Source organism: Carlito syrichta, unplaced genomic scaffold (assembly GCF_000164805.1).
Source record: "Carlito syrichta isolate Samal-C Ts95f unplaced genomic scaffold, Tarsius_syrichta-2.0.1 Scaffold315361, whole genome shotgun sequence".
Lineage (NCBI taxonomy): Eukaryota > Metazoa > Chordata > Mammalia > Primates > Tarsiidae > Carlito > Carlito syrichta.
The window spans coordinates 341,004-355,148 of record NW_007259457.1 but is presented as its reverse complement, the minus strand read 5'-3'; positions in this window follow the sequence as shown (position 1 = coordinate 355,148).

The window sequence follows — 14,145 nt, the reverse complement described above, 5'->3', positions numbered from 1 at the left end:
GGGCTCTGCCTGGGGACTTGTTTTTCTTGTCATAGCGCCCCCTACAGCGAAGCTGGGCAACTGTGCTGGGAACAGCAGTGAGCCCAGAGAGGACTCATGTTTCCAAGAACTTCTGAAACACAATAGACTCATGGCATGCATTTCTAATCTGAGGGTGGGGTAAGTGAGTGCACTGGGGCTCTTTTTTGGCTCAGCTTCGTCTCTCATAACTCTCAGTTGCTATATCAAACCTTTTATATAGTCTCCAGCTGTCTGCACACTTCCCTCCTCTTCTTAAGCAGATGACCTTGGAGTCCCACTAATCAAACAAATCACGTGATGGAGCCATGCTGCCCTCCAACTTTTCTTGCTAAGCCCTGTCTCCGTGCTTTAGATTCCAGTACCTCCAATTCCATTTCTTCAAGGACTTTAACATACCTTATTCCATTTATATTTCCTGCATCTCTCCCATCTCCTCTTCTACTGGATATTTTTCTTCCATACAGCATACCTGTTCAGGTTCCTTCCATACTTAATATTGTTTATTCCCTCGACCCTTCTCAATACCATCCTTACTCTCTTCTCACTAGAGAATAGACTATGCTATGTTCACTTCATTGTTTTTTTTTTCACCATTCAACCTTCAGCATGTTGGTTTTCATCCCTGAAACTTTAGTGAAAATTCTCTGATAAGGTCACCAGCAGCCCCTACCTCACCACAAAAGCTAGTGAGTACTGAAAGTTACTTCTCACATGATCTTTCAGTAGGGTTTGATCCTGTTGAACATCTTCTTCCTGGCACTCTTTTCTGTCTTGGTTGTTGCAACATCAAATTCCTATCCCTCTGGCTCATCTTTCTCAGTTTCTTTGACCTGCTTGTTCTTCTTTTGCCCAAGGCCCCAAAGTTGATGTTTCCTCGTTTTGTCCTCAGACCCCTCCTCTTTTCTTTTATATGTTCTCCTTGGAAGTGCTTATTTACTCCTATAATTTTAAATACTACCTCTATCACAGTCCTGTATTTCTAGCTTAGACTGCTCTCTTGATTATCAGATACATGATTTTTTCTTTCTTTGACAGATAATTATTGAATGCATAGTAAGTTCACTGGACAAAAAGTGGTGACAAACATTGAAAAGTTCCTGACCCTCATGCTGTTTATATTCCATTGGTGGAATAATAAATGAAAAAAGTAAATAAATAAGCAAGGTAATTATAAGTTGTGGTATGTGCTATCAAGTTAATAGATAAGTTGCTGTGAGAGACAGGGACTTTACAGGGGTTTTAGATTGTCCCCTGTACATAAGGAGTTTAGAGAAGGTCTCTTTGCAAAGATGACATTTGAGCTGAGATCTAGAACTCCAGTGGCACAAGTCTTGGTGTAGAAAAAGCTTCAAATCTCTAATGAATGGAAACGATCTCAGTGTGACCAGAGCATGGTAAGTTAGGAAGAGAATAGAATGAGATGATGTTGAAAACATAGACAAAGGTATCATTTCACATGGCCTCAGAGACAGTATTAAGAAGATTGAATTTCATTCTAGGTGTGAGGGGATGACACAGTAGTATTTCTAGTAGTGTTGTCATCAGATCTGAAGCATTTTACCCTGGATGTTGCATGGGATGGAGATTATGTGGGGATCAAGAGTATAATAAGGACAACAGTTTAGAAGCTGTTGCAACTGACAAAGCAAGAAATGATAAAGATCTGGCTTAGTCTAAAGTGGTGTTACTAGAGATGAACACAAAGACAGAAATTGTGAATATATTTTGAAAATAAAATTGACAGGTATTATAGATGGTTTGAATGGGGGGGGTTATAAAGATTGAGAGAAAGAAAGGAGACAAGGATGACCCTTAATTTTTAAGTTCGAGCAAATGAGTGAATGGCAGTGCCGTTTCTGAGGTGAAGAAAGGAAAAAGAAAGAGTGCTGTTTCAGAGTTTTGGTTTGTGATGTCTCTTAGCAACCAGGGTGAAGATACCAAGTGGGTCTTCTGGGATATACAGGTCTGGAGCACAAGGGAGAAATTGGGTTGGAAATATAAATTAGGAAATCAATAGTGAATTGATGGTATTTAACAACCATGGATCTGAATGAGATCCCCTACAGAAAACAGACTCGCATAGAGATGAGTAGAAAACAGTGGACTGGGTCCTGGGACACTCCAAATTTTATTTTTATTTTGAGACAGTCTTATTCTGACACCCAATGGCACTATCATAGCTCACTGCAGCCTTGAACTCCTGGGCACAAGCAATTCTCCTGCCTCAGCCTCCTGAGTAGCTAAGACTATAGGTGTGTGCCACCATATCCAGCTAATTTCTTTTTATTTGTGTTTTGTAGAGATGAGGTCTCATACTGTGTTGCCCGGGCTGGTCTCAAACTCCTATCCTCAAGTGATCCTTTCATCCTTTCACCTCAACCTCCCAAAGTGCAAAGGTTATAGATGTGAGCCACCCTGTCTGGCCAAATTTTGGAAGCATAGTTATAGTCAGTCATTAAAAGAGCAAAAATAATTCTATGTTAATTTCTATTTCTATTTAAAATCAAATAATTATACGGATGTATGCTATTTCAGTCATAGAAAACATGAAAATTTTCCCAGATCATTTTGTATAGTCATCAAAGTACTCAATGAGAAAAATATATTATCAAAAAGAGTGCTATTGATTCTTGTCATTTATAAATATAGCTGCAAAGAGATTGCACCGACATTTCTGTTACTTTTGGTTAATATCCAAGAGCAATTCCTTGTGAGATTCTTGCATTATACATGAAGTAGTATAACTTTTGAAGCTATGTTATGATAAGTTAAAGATGCATATTATAAGTTAAAGATGTATATACCACACCATAGAAAATGATGGGCAACTCCCCAGTTAATTTTGTGAAGTCAGCAAATTTTAACAACCAATCAGAAAAATAGTTTACAAAATAATACAATACAAAATATGCTGACACATCTGTAAAAATCCTATATAAAATATTTGAAAAGAGAATGTATCAACATTCTTGCAGTAGATATTGTTGGTTAATAACCAGCAGTAAAGCCCATTGTCTACTTTTTTTCTTTTTTTTCTTGAGTTGGAGTCTCATTCTGTTGCCCACGCTGGAGTGAGTGCAGTGGCATGCTCATGGCTACCGCAACCTTGACCTGCTGGCCTCAGGTGATCCTTCCACCACAGCCTTCCAAGTAACTGGAACTACGGGTGCATACCACCACATCCAGCTAATTTTTGATTTATTGTAGAGACAAGGTCTCATCAAGTTGCCCAGGCTGGTCTCAAACAATCCCGGGCTAAGGCAATCCTCTAGCCTCTACCTCCCAAAGTAAGACTTTCTTATCAGCTTACCCAGACATGGGGCATAAGGGGCAAGTAAGGGGTGTGGCCTCAAAGCTGTTAGCAAACATTTTAAAAAAAGGAGTCAGGCTCTTCATTATAATTCATCTCTGATGTTTAAGTAGTGACAAAAATGTAACATGCCTCATTTAATTGAATTTGAGCTTATTTAAATAATCCATTAAGACACTCTATGAGGCCTGAAGCCTGTAGTCTGTAAGGAAGGTGGACATTCCATTGAATGTCCTGTTCAAGAGCCCCATATAGTATATTCTGAGAAGTGAAATAAGTACCTTGGTCACTATCAGTAATGTTTGGGACTCCAACGGGGATAAGGAGTATCTTGATACGGTCTTACATTGTTGTTTTAGTATATGTACAGGCAAGTGTGACCCTGATTTATATTTTTGGTATCTATGAGGTAATAGATTATTGGAGTTCTTTACCCCAAAGAAGGAAACTTTGGACAAGAATTATTATTGTTGCTGCCATTGTTTAGACCAGAGAGCCAGACCATTGGCAATGGCTCAAGAGTCTGTAAACTGGGGCAGATGGTCTTGATTTTTGGCCAGGAAAAACCGTGCTAAGATACCTGCCTGAGGTTTGGCCAGTTGTATTGGCCTTTAGATCCTATCCTTTATCAGGGATGTCCTGCTTAAAGGATGGAAATCAGTAGCTTCGGTGAATATCAATCACATGTAATGGCAATGATATCATCTGTGAAGTGTATAAACTTCCATTGCCATTCACTTAGTTGATTCCAGAGGGCTCTCCAAGTAGCCAAGGGGTCCTGTAGAAAGATGATCTCCTCTAGCACTATGACAACTGGCAAGGAACTGAGAACATGAAGTACAACCCTCTCTTGCAGGTTGGATAGGCCACAGGGTCCAGGTTTGGTTCCACTGTGTAGTAAGGAGAACTTAGTGGCCATGGCAAGCTTGGGGGATCCTGCTTTCATGACCCAATGCATCATGACCTAGAGGACCATAGGCTCAAGGCATGTAGGACCTCTTTCTGAAAAAGTTTGGTATGCAGCCAGAAATTGCTACTCTAATGTTGTACAGCAAAGGGCTGCGGAGGGCAGTTTTTTGCATCAGAAGGCCAAAGGCAACTTATGGTCCAGAGTCTCTAGGAGGCATGAGAGGTTACTAACACCTGTCTCATGAAAGGAGTCTGATAGAGAGGCACTAACAGGAGGCACTGTTATATTGTATTTTGGACAGAATCTAGAGCCTTTTGGTCATGGGAAGCCCATCAAGATAGGTTGATTTGCAAATAACCACATAGATGGGCTTAAGTGAAATTTGTGGGGTCTTTTGTTTTGTTTTGTTTTATTTTGAGTTGGGGTCTCACTCTGTTGCTCAGGCTGGAGTGCAGTGGTACAGTCACGGCTCATTGCAACCTTGACCTCCTGTGCTCAGGTGATCTTTTCAACTCAGGCTTCTGAGTAGCTGGGGCTATATGTGTGTGCCACCACATCTGGCTAATTTTATTTTTGGTAGAGATTAAGTCTCACTGTGTTGTCCAGGCTGGTCTTGAACTCTTGGGCTCAAGAAATCCTTCCGCCTCAGCCTCCAAAAGTGTTGGGATTACAATTTGTAAAGGAGGAATATGTTGCCTCCTGAACCCAAAAGGCCTAAGTGATGTTAGGCTTGTTTTAACATTGCGGGGGCTAATAGGGTCAATAGCTGTTTCATGACATTCTCGAGTATGGAGCAGCCCTTGGTTTGCCAAATAGTTTTCAGGTATTTACAGGTCTGGTGGAGCCTTACACTATATGTAAGTTAATGGCCCATCCATTCTTTTGAGCTCTGTATGAGTATTTGCATGTCTTGAATGAGTGTTTTAAATAATAATTATGATCCAAAGAGTATGTCATGAATATAATGTTATACCTGCATTTCAGAAGAAAGTTAGATGCAGTTAAAATTGTTTCTGCAAAGATTGTGTGTTATGGCAAGGCTGTTGAAGTACCCCATGGATAGCTGGGTAAAGATGTATCCAGTCCTTTAGGAGGTAAGGGCAAACTGCAGCTGAGAGGATGTTAAAATAGGTATTAAACAGAACATATTAGCCAAATGTATTACAGTATAGCAAATTACTTATCAGTTGCTTATTGTATGTGGTCAGTAACTTCAATAATTTTGGGTATAGGCCCTTCTTAATGTATAGGGCCACAGTATTGAGGTTGCAGTAATCTACTGTGAGGCATCATTTATTTTTCCAAGTTTAGGAATAGGCCAAATTAGATTGATTAAATGGAAAAACAGTGGTAACAACCATTCCTTTTCTAAATAGGTCTTATATAATAGATTTCCATCCTTGAAGACCCTATTTTACACTAGACCTTATTAAATATTTTAATGGGGGCAGGGGGAGCTGAAAGATCTGTATGGTCTCATTTTTAAGCCAATTTGTAAGTGGCAAAAACTTAGTTTTGATTTATTACCTATTGTGTCAGAGCATCCATGCCCACTATGGGATATTTTAGAGCAGTCGGTGCTAACAATTATAGGAATTTAGGCAAGACGGTTGATCTGATAGTTTAAGTGAGATATAAGTGTTTGTCTTCCATTTTCTGTTCAGTAACTATCCTAAGGTTATAGGGGGTATGTTTTTCTAATTTAGAAGAATCTCCAGATATTACTGTAATTTGAGACCAAGTATTGATTAAGGCCATGAAGGTTTGCCAATTGGTGCATTTCAGCAGATATTAAGGTTAATTCAGAAGCTATGTTGTAGAGATGCAACAGCAATTCAGCACACATTTATTTTTTGTTTTTATAAATTCTTTAAGTAAATTTTGGATTTCCAGTTGGGTCAAATTGTGAACTTCTGTTTCCAGGTATCCAGATTCCTTTCTTCTTTCCCTTCCTTCCTTTTTTTTTTTTTTTTTTTTTCATGTCTCCTTGCTTTCTGCCTGTCTTTCTGCTTTGTCTTTCCTTTTTTGTATAGTAAACTGAATGTACTTTGTGGAATTTCTCTCTGCCCTGCATGTTTTTTTTACCTGTTTTTTTTTTCTCCAGACAGCCCCAAATCAGTATAATCAGTGTTAGGGCTTCTCCATGGTAATGGTTGCTTTATACAGCTTAAGGACTTCAGGTTATAGTCAGGTTTGAATTTACTCCTTTGCTGTGCTACAAGGGTGCAACGAGTGATTTTTCCTGTAATCCTGAGTGTCAGGATCTTTGTTGTGGCATAGGCACCAGCGACAACAAAAACAAAAGCATTTTGTAGTGTCTTAGTAAGCACTCCTTTAGGAGTGTGCACCCAATAATTAAAATCTTCAAATAGAAACTGCTCTTCAAATAGCAATTGCTCTTCCTCCACACAAACAATCATCCAGTGGGCCTGTATAGTGCACAGACTGTAGTCTTTCCCATGATACTCTATAGAATGGTAGCCAGTGCTTAGTTGAGACACACAATCAAACAGTATCAGGGTAAGACTCCCCTGAGTCTAACATCAGTCACAGCTGATGCTAGAATCAAAACAGATGACTCATTCTAAGACACACAGATAGGTCTGGGCTAAGATACACGAACAAGGGTGACTTTAAAGAGGACTCCAATCCCATGTTCCTATTCCTAAATGCCAGTTAGTGATTAGAACTCATGACTTAGGACAGTTAAATCTATAACAGAGGCTCAGCAGAAATCAGCAAATGTAGTACAGAGCAGCACAACTTGAAGTACAAGCTAATTATCAGGCAGTACCTCAAAGTACATGCTTACCGTCAGGCAGCAGAGTCAGTTAGCAAGTCCAAACAAGAGAACCAAGACACCTGGTAGTGGTGGCCATTGCCTTAGTACCCTGCTCATGGTACCAATTATGGACATCCTACAGAAACAGGATGAATCTCCAGCCAAAATTTCGTTTTGATGTCAAGACTGACAATACCTCAAACACATCAAGAGGATAGGAAAGGTTTATTACTTACATAATAAGACTTTCTGGGGAAACCAGGGCAAGTATCACAAGATGATCTGAAAATGGCTTGAAAGAGCAAGAAAAGGAGACTGAATTGGGATTTCTATGGTGGTGAGCAGCTGGGTTGAGGTAAGTGTTCCTATGCATGGGATGGGACTTCATGGTTTGAATCTGTGGCCAGTACCAATGGAAACAGATCCAAGGCTTTCTTATCAGTTTATCAAGATGTGAGGCACAAGGGGAAGAGGGAGGAATGAGGCTTAAAAGCTGTAGAAGTTAAATATTGAAAAATTGAATTAGACTATTATAACATACTTCTGATGAGAATATGGAAAAGTGAGAGAGCTTGGATCCATGATGATGCTATTCACCCTCTAAAATGACCTTGCAAACACCTGCTCCAGACTTCTAGTGCTGCTGAATAATTCAATGTTTTTATGGCTGAGGATATTTTTAGCTAACCTGTCTGTTACTTGCAGCCAAAAGAATTCTGAACTGATACAATTCTGAAAATACAATCAATTATTACCATGTTGAATATATTCACAGAATACAAGGGTAATTCAATATAAATAAATCTATCAGTGTAATTCATAAACGAAATAAGTTAAAGGATAATATATAAGAGCATATTAATAATATGCTTAAAGGCTTTCATAAAATCCAGCAACTATCCCTAATAAAAACACAAGGTAAAGACAAGCAGAAAGGACCTATCTGAAAAGGTCTTGAACCCGTGAACTCAGGCAATCCTCTTGCCTCCACCTCCCAAAGTACTGGGATTACAGGCGTGAGCCACTGCGCCCAGCACAAATATCATACTAAAGTATGAAACACTAAAAATGTTTTCAAGTTAAACAGGAATTACACAGGAATGCTATTATAATTATTATTTCATATAGTCTTAGAAATTCCAATAAATTCAAGGAAGGAAGAGAATGATATACCATAATTAATACTAAAAAGTTATAACTTATTCTGGTATGAGTATATACCTAGAAAATGCAAGAGACACTAATAAATACTAATACAGTTAATAGAATTGTTAAGATTGCTGAATACAAGGTAAAGTTTTTAAAAAATTCTCAGGCATGGTGGCTCACACCTGTAATCCCAGCACTTTGGGAGGTGGAGACGAGAGAATTGCCTGAGCTCAGGGGTTCAAGACCAGCCTGAGCAACATGGCGAAACCTCGTCTCTACAATAAATCAAAAAATCAGCCAAGTGTGGTGGTGCATGTCTGTGGTTCCAGCTACTTGGAAGACTGAGGTGGATGGATTGCCTGAGCCCAGCAGGTCGAGGTTGTGGTGGCTGTGAGCATGCCACTGCACTCCAGCCTGGGTGACAGAGTGATACTCTGACTCCCCCTCAAAATCTGTAGTAGGAATAAATGGGGATAAATAGAAATGGAGAAAATTCACTAGAATGACATAAATTATAAAATACTCCATGTGGTAGATCTGTAATGGGTTAGCTTCTTTTGGTTCAGCTATATTTCTCAGAATTCTCTTTCCTTTATGTTTCCAGCTAGAGTGAGCCACAAGAGAGTTTGGGGGAGAATTAGAGAACAGATGTGATGCAGTAGCCATTTTGGAGCTTAAACACCTTGCCTCTTTTCTGTTGGCTCACCACATTGGCACGATATAACAGCTGGGTTTGGAACTACTCCACCATCCTCTGGATCATCCTTTAGCTTCTCTGACTCCTGAGCCAGGTGTGTGAGTTTAGCTCTGTGACAGTGTCTTGGCTTTTGCAGGACACCCATACCATTAAGGTCATAGGAAACAAGAACTGACACGGACACAGGTTTCAGTTTATGCTTGGGAGCACCAGCTGGTGCTTGTAGATTACAGCTTATTCTTGTCCTTTCCCATTTTATGTCTATCTACATTCATTTTGCTTCCTGACTATCTGCATTCTGACCTACAAATTACAGCATCATATATGAAGACAACAATCTTATAGAGGCTACTTCACAGCTCCCACAATTGTGTAAGGTAAAACCTCTGTAACAAATATCTTTAAAAATTACACACACATACACACGTACACAGTAGTTGTTCTACTCTAATTGAAGCCTAACACACTTGGAAATAAAATCTAACAAAAATGGAGGCAGATTTCCACCACTGGTCAAGATGGTATAGTATAGACAAAATTTACTCTCACATCAGAAAAAAAAAAAACTATAAAAATGGACAAAACATAGGAAATAGTGGTTTCCAGTCACAGGACATCAAGTAATGAAGGACAGTGATCCCCGAGAAATGGAAAACAAATCATGTAGCCCCATGTTTGCTCAGCATACTGTTTGAAGAGAGTTTCCAGGCCATGGCATAGGGAAGGGGAACTTAAGTGGAATCTGGAAAACTCCAGGAGTTGAGAAGATGAAGTGGAGAATCTGAGAGACTAAGTTCTGGGAGACTAAGGTGGCTAGGGTTTGCTAGATAGAGTCCCAGAGAGGGGAAATATATAGATAGAGAGAGCTCCGGAAACCTACAGAGGGTCCCCTTGAATACTGATGGTCCCCTCAAGAACTGATGAACACACATGTGAGGAAACCACCCAAGGGTAAAGAATTAACCATGCAAAAGGATTGGTACACAAAAAGCTGGAAATAGTGCCTGTTCCCTTTAGCCAGACTAGTAAAACTTCATGATTCATAAAACATTGGGTAGAGTATTGCAAAGACTCTTGCCTCAATACTAAAGAATATTTAGATTCAGAGAGAACAGTGCTGTCAGTTCATCTAAAAGTATGTAAGATCAAGACTCTAAAGAATTCAATTGCTTCCATGTACTTAACTGTGTCTGGGAATAAAGCTCAAGAATATTTATAAGCCCCTCCCATACCTTTTTCATGCCTCCTTGCCTCTGAGCCAATGATAAAATAAAAATTATTATTGAGTGCTTTAAAAAAAGATTGCAAGAACAATCAATATCCCCAAATTAAAATTCAACAATGTTGGGTATCCAATCAAAAACTACCAGGCACAAAGAAATGGGAAAATATGAATTAACTCTAAATGGATCAAAGACCTAAATGTAAAACCTCAAATTATAAGAATCTTAGAAAACACAGGAGACACCCATATGGAAATTGGAAGTGGCAACCAATTCCTATTCAGAACCCTAAGTGCCCATATCTTAAGAAATATGATAGACAAGTGGGACCTCATCAAACTAACAAGCTTCTGCAAAGCAAAGAAACCATCAAGAAAGCAGGGAGACAGCCCACAGAATGGGAAAAAATATTTGCCAACTGTATCTGACAAAGGCCTAACATCTAGTATCCACAAGGAACTCAAACACACTGAAAGGAAAAAACAAACAGCCCCATTAAAAAAATGGGCAAAAGGTATGAAGAGATACTTCTCAAAAGAAGATATACGGGTAGCCAACAGACACAGGAAAAAGTGCTCAGCCTCACTCATCATCAGAGAAATGCAAATCAAAACTACATTGAGATACCACCTAACCCCAAGTAAGAATGGCCATCATTAATAAAACACAAAACAACATGCTGGCGAGGATGTAGAGAAAAAGGAACCCTTCTACACTGCTGATGGGGATGCAAACTAGTGCAACCTCCTTGGAAAACAGTGTGGCAGTTTCTGAAAGAACTAGAAATTGACCTTCCATATGACCCAGCAATTCCTTTATTGGAAATATACCCAGAGGAACTCAAATCATTCTGCAAAAAAGATACCCGCACATGCATGTTTGTTGCAGCTCTATTCACAATAGCAAAAACATACAACCAACCATGCTGCCTATTGAAGCTGGACTAGATAAAAAAATGTGGTACATATACACAATGGAATCTTATGCAGCCATAAAGAAGGACAAACATATGAACTTTGCTGCAACTTGAATGGATTTAGAGTCTGTCATACTCAGTGGTCTATCACAGAAACAAAGAACAGAGTTCCATATGTTCTCACTCATAAGCAGACCTTGAACAATTATAATACTGTAAGAAAGGGATTGGCAATAGTAGGAAACTGTCAGGCGAGGGGGGATGAGATTGGCAGTTGAGGGAAACTACCAGGGGAGGGGGAGGCTCACCCATCAACAAGGGTACCTGCATAATCAACATTTGTATACCTAACCCTGAATTGTACCCCACATCTTTATAATAAAAAAGGGCTAGAATGAAGAATTAAAAAATAAAAATAAATGTGATAAAACCACACACACAAAAACGAAATGGGAAAATATGACCCATAATGAGGCAAAACAATCATCAACCAAAACCAACCCTAAAGTGATAGTAAAACAAAAGCTGGAATTAGCAGACAAGGATATTAAAAGTTATAACTATAAAGCCGGGGTGGTGGCTCACACTTATAATCCCAGTACTTTGGGAGGCCAAGATGAAAGAATTACTTGAGCTCAGGAGTTTGAGACCAGCCTGTGCAACCTAATGAGACCTCATCTCTACAAAAAATTAAAAAAAAAAATTAGCCAGGCGTAGTGGCGCTTACCTGTAGTCTCAGCTACTTGGGAAGCTGAGGCTGAAGGATTGCCTGAGCTCAGGAGGTCGAGGCTGTAGTGAGCCATGATTGTCCCACTGCACTGCAGCCTGGGTGAGAACAAGATCCTGACTCAAAAAAAGTTATAATTATATTCCATATTTTCAAAAAGTTAAGTAAAGTCTTGGATAATGTAATATGAGAAATAAAATTTCTAGAGAAGTAATAAAATATACTGGATGGGAATAACTTCAAATTAGGCGCTGAGAAAAAAATAATAAACTTGAAAATTTAGCAATAGAAACTATCCAAAATGAGTCACCTTCCCTCCTAAAGGCATCTAAAGAAATGAACAAAGCATTAGCTGTGAGAAAACATTTGTGTAACTGGAGTTCCTAAAAGAGAGGAATACAGAAAATATTTGAAGAACTAATTTAAAATTTCCCCAAATTTTATGAAAACTATACTCACAAGAAGCTCAAGAATCTCACTCCAAGAAGCTCAGTGAACCTCAAGCACAAAAAACCCTAAACACTACACCAGGGCATGGTATGATTAAATTGCTCACATGAGTGACAGAGATCATGTTAAACCAACCAGGATAAAAAGGATGTTATGTAAAAGGATGACAATAGATTTCACATCAGAAATAATGTAAAGTGACAGGGGAGCAAAATCTTTAAAATATCAAAAGAAAAAACAATTTTCAACCTGGAATTCTATGCCCAGTGAAAATATCAAGACATATAAAAAGTGAAATAGGCTGGATGCGGTGGCTCACGCCTGTAATCCCAGCACTTTGGGAGGCAGAGGTGAGAGGATTGCCTGAGCCTGTGCTTCAAGACCAGCCTGGCAAACATGGTGAGACCTTGTCTCTACAATAAATAAAAAAATTAGCCGGGCATGGTGGCACATGGCTGTAGTTCCAGCTACTTGGAGGGCTGAGGCAGAACAATCACCTGAGCCCAGCAGGTTGAGGCTGTGGTGGCCGTGAGTATGCCACTGCACTCCAGCCTGGGTGACAGAGTGAGACTCCAACTCAAAAACAAACAAATAAATCGTGAAATAATGCATCCTTAGCAGACCCATAGTAAAAAATTTTTACATTTATTGTACACTTTATTTCTATTATTATTACATTGTAGAATACATTGTAATATAGCAAAATAATTATACTACTCACCATAATGCAAAATCATTGGGAACTCTGAACTTGTTTTTCTGCAATGAAACAGTCCCATCTGGGGGGTGATGGGAGACAATGACTTCTGAAGTTTGTTGCTTATGTCCAGTCTACTCCATAATCTCATTGTGGTTGCTGTCATTGCCGAGAACCCTGCTTCTCAAAGATAGGATGGTGGAAATGGAAGCAGGCTTTTCAGTGCTGATCTGACAGGAGGCGGAGCTCAGGCAATAATGTGAGCAAAGTGGCTATAAATACAAAAGAAGCTTGCTTGCTTGCGTTATGGACACCTGTCATAAGCGACAAACCTGAAGTTCAACAGTCAGTTTATTGGCTCATTCTGACAAGACAGGGCTGAGTATTGGCATTAAGATCAGGTCTGAACTGTGAAGTGAACCAGGGTCCTGTTTCCTTGGAATGTAATGTCCCCCAGTCCCTTATTTGAAGCTCTGCATCTGGGTCGTAAATCAAGGTGTCTTCTTGAGATCAGGGTGTTTCCTTCCTATTGATGATTTCTAAAAGCAAACAGCTATCTGATTTTAATACACATTCTTATTAAGAAAGCAAAGACATTAAAAGGGGATAATTATGGCACTTTACATCCACATGGTAACCATGGAGAAAAACTTTCCTACTAGCTCCCTAACTTTATCTGAATCTGTTATTTCAGCCTGATGACAGGGCAGAGTTACTTTCTCACACAAAGCTTAGATTTACTTCCCCAGAAGCCAGTCATGCTAAGATCTGGAGGAAGAGCAATCTGAGCAAAAAGAACAGAAAATTGAAGACTTTGAGGCAGGATTAAGTTTAGTTACATCAGGAATAGAAGGGAGCCGGGCATGGTGTCTCATGCCTATAATCCCAGCACTTTGGGAAGCCAGCACTTAGCTTGGGCCCAGGAGTTCGAGACCAGCCTGGACAACTTGATGAGGCCTCATCTCTCCAATAAATCAAAAAATTAGCCAAGTGTGGTGGCATGTAGTTCCAGCTATTTGGAAAGCTGAAGTGGAAGGATTGCCTGAGCCCAGCATGTCGAGGCTATGGAATCCATAAGGATGCCACTGTACTCCAGCATGGGTAACAAGGTGAGATTCTGACTCAAAAAAAAAAAAAAGGAACAGAAGGGGACCACTTCAGATAGGCCATCAAGGGGCAAATATGCAGACCTAAGTAGGGCCTGGTACATCAGCCTTCATATTGTATCCTAGGTATAATGAAGTCACTGGATCTGGAGAATGT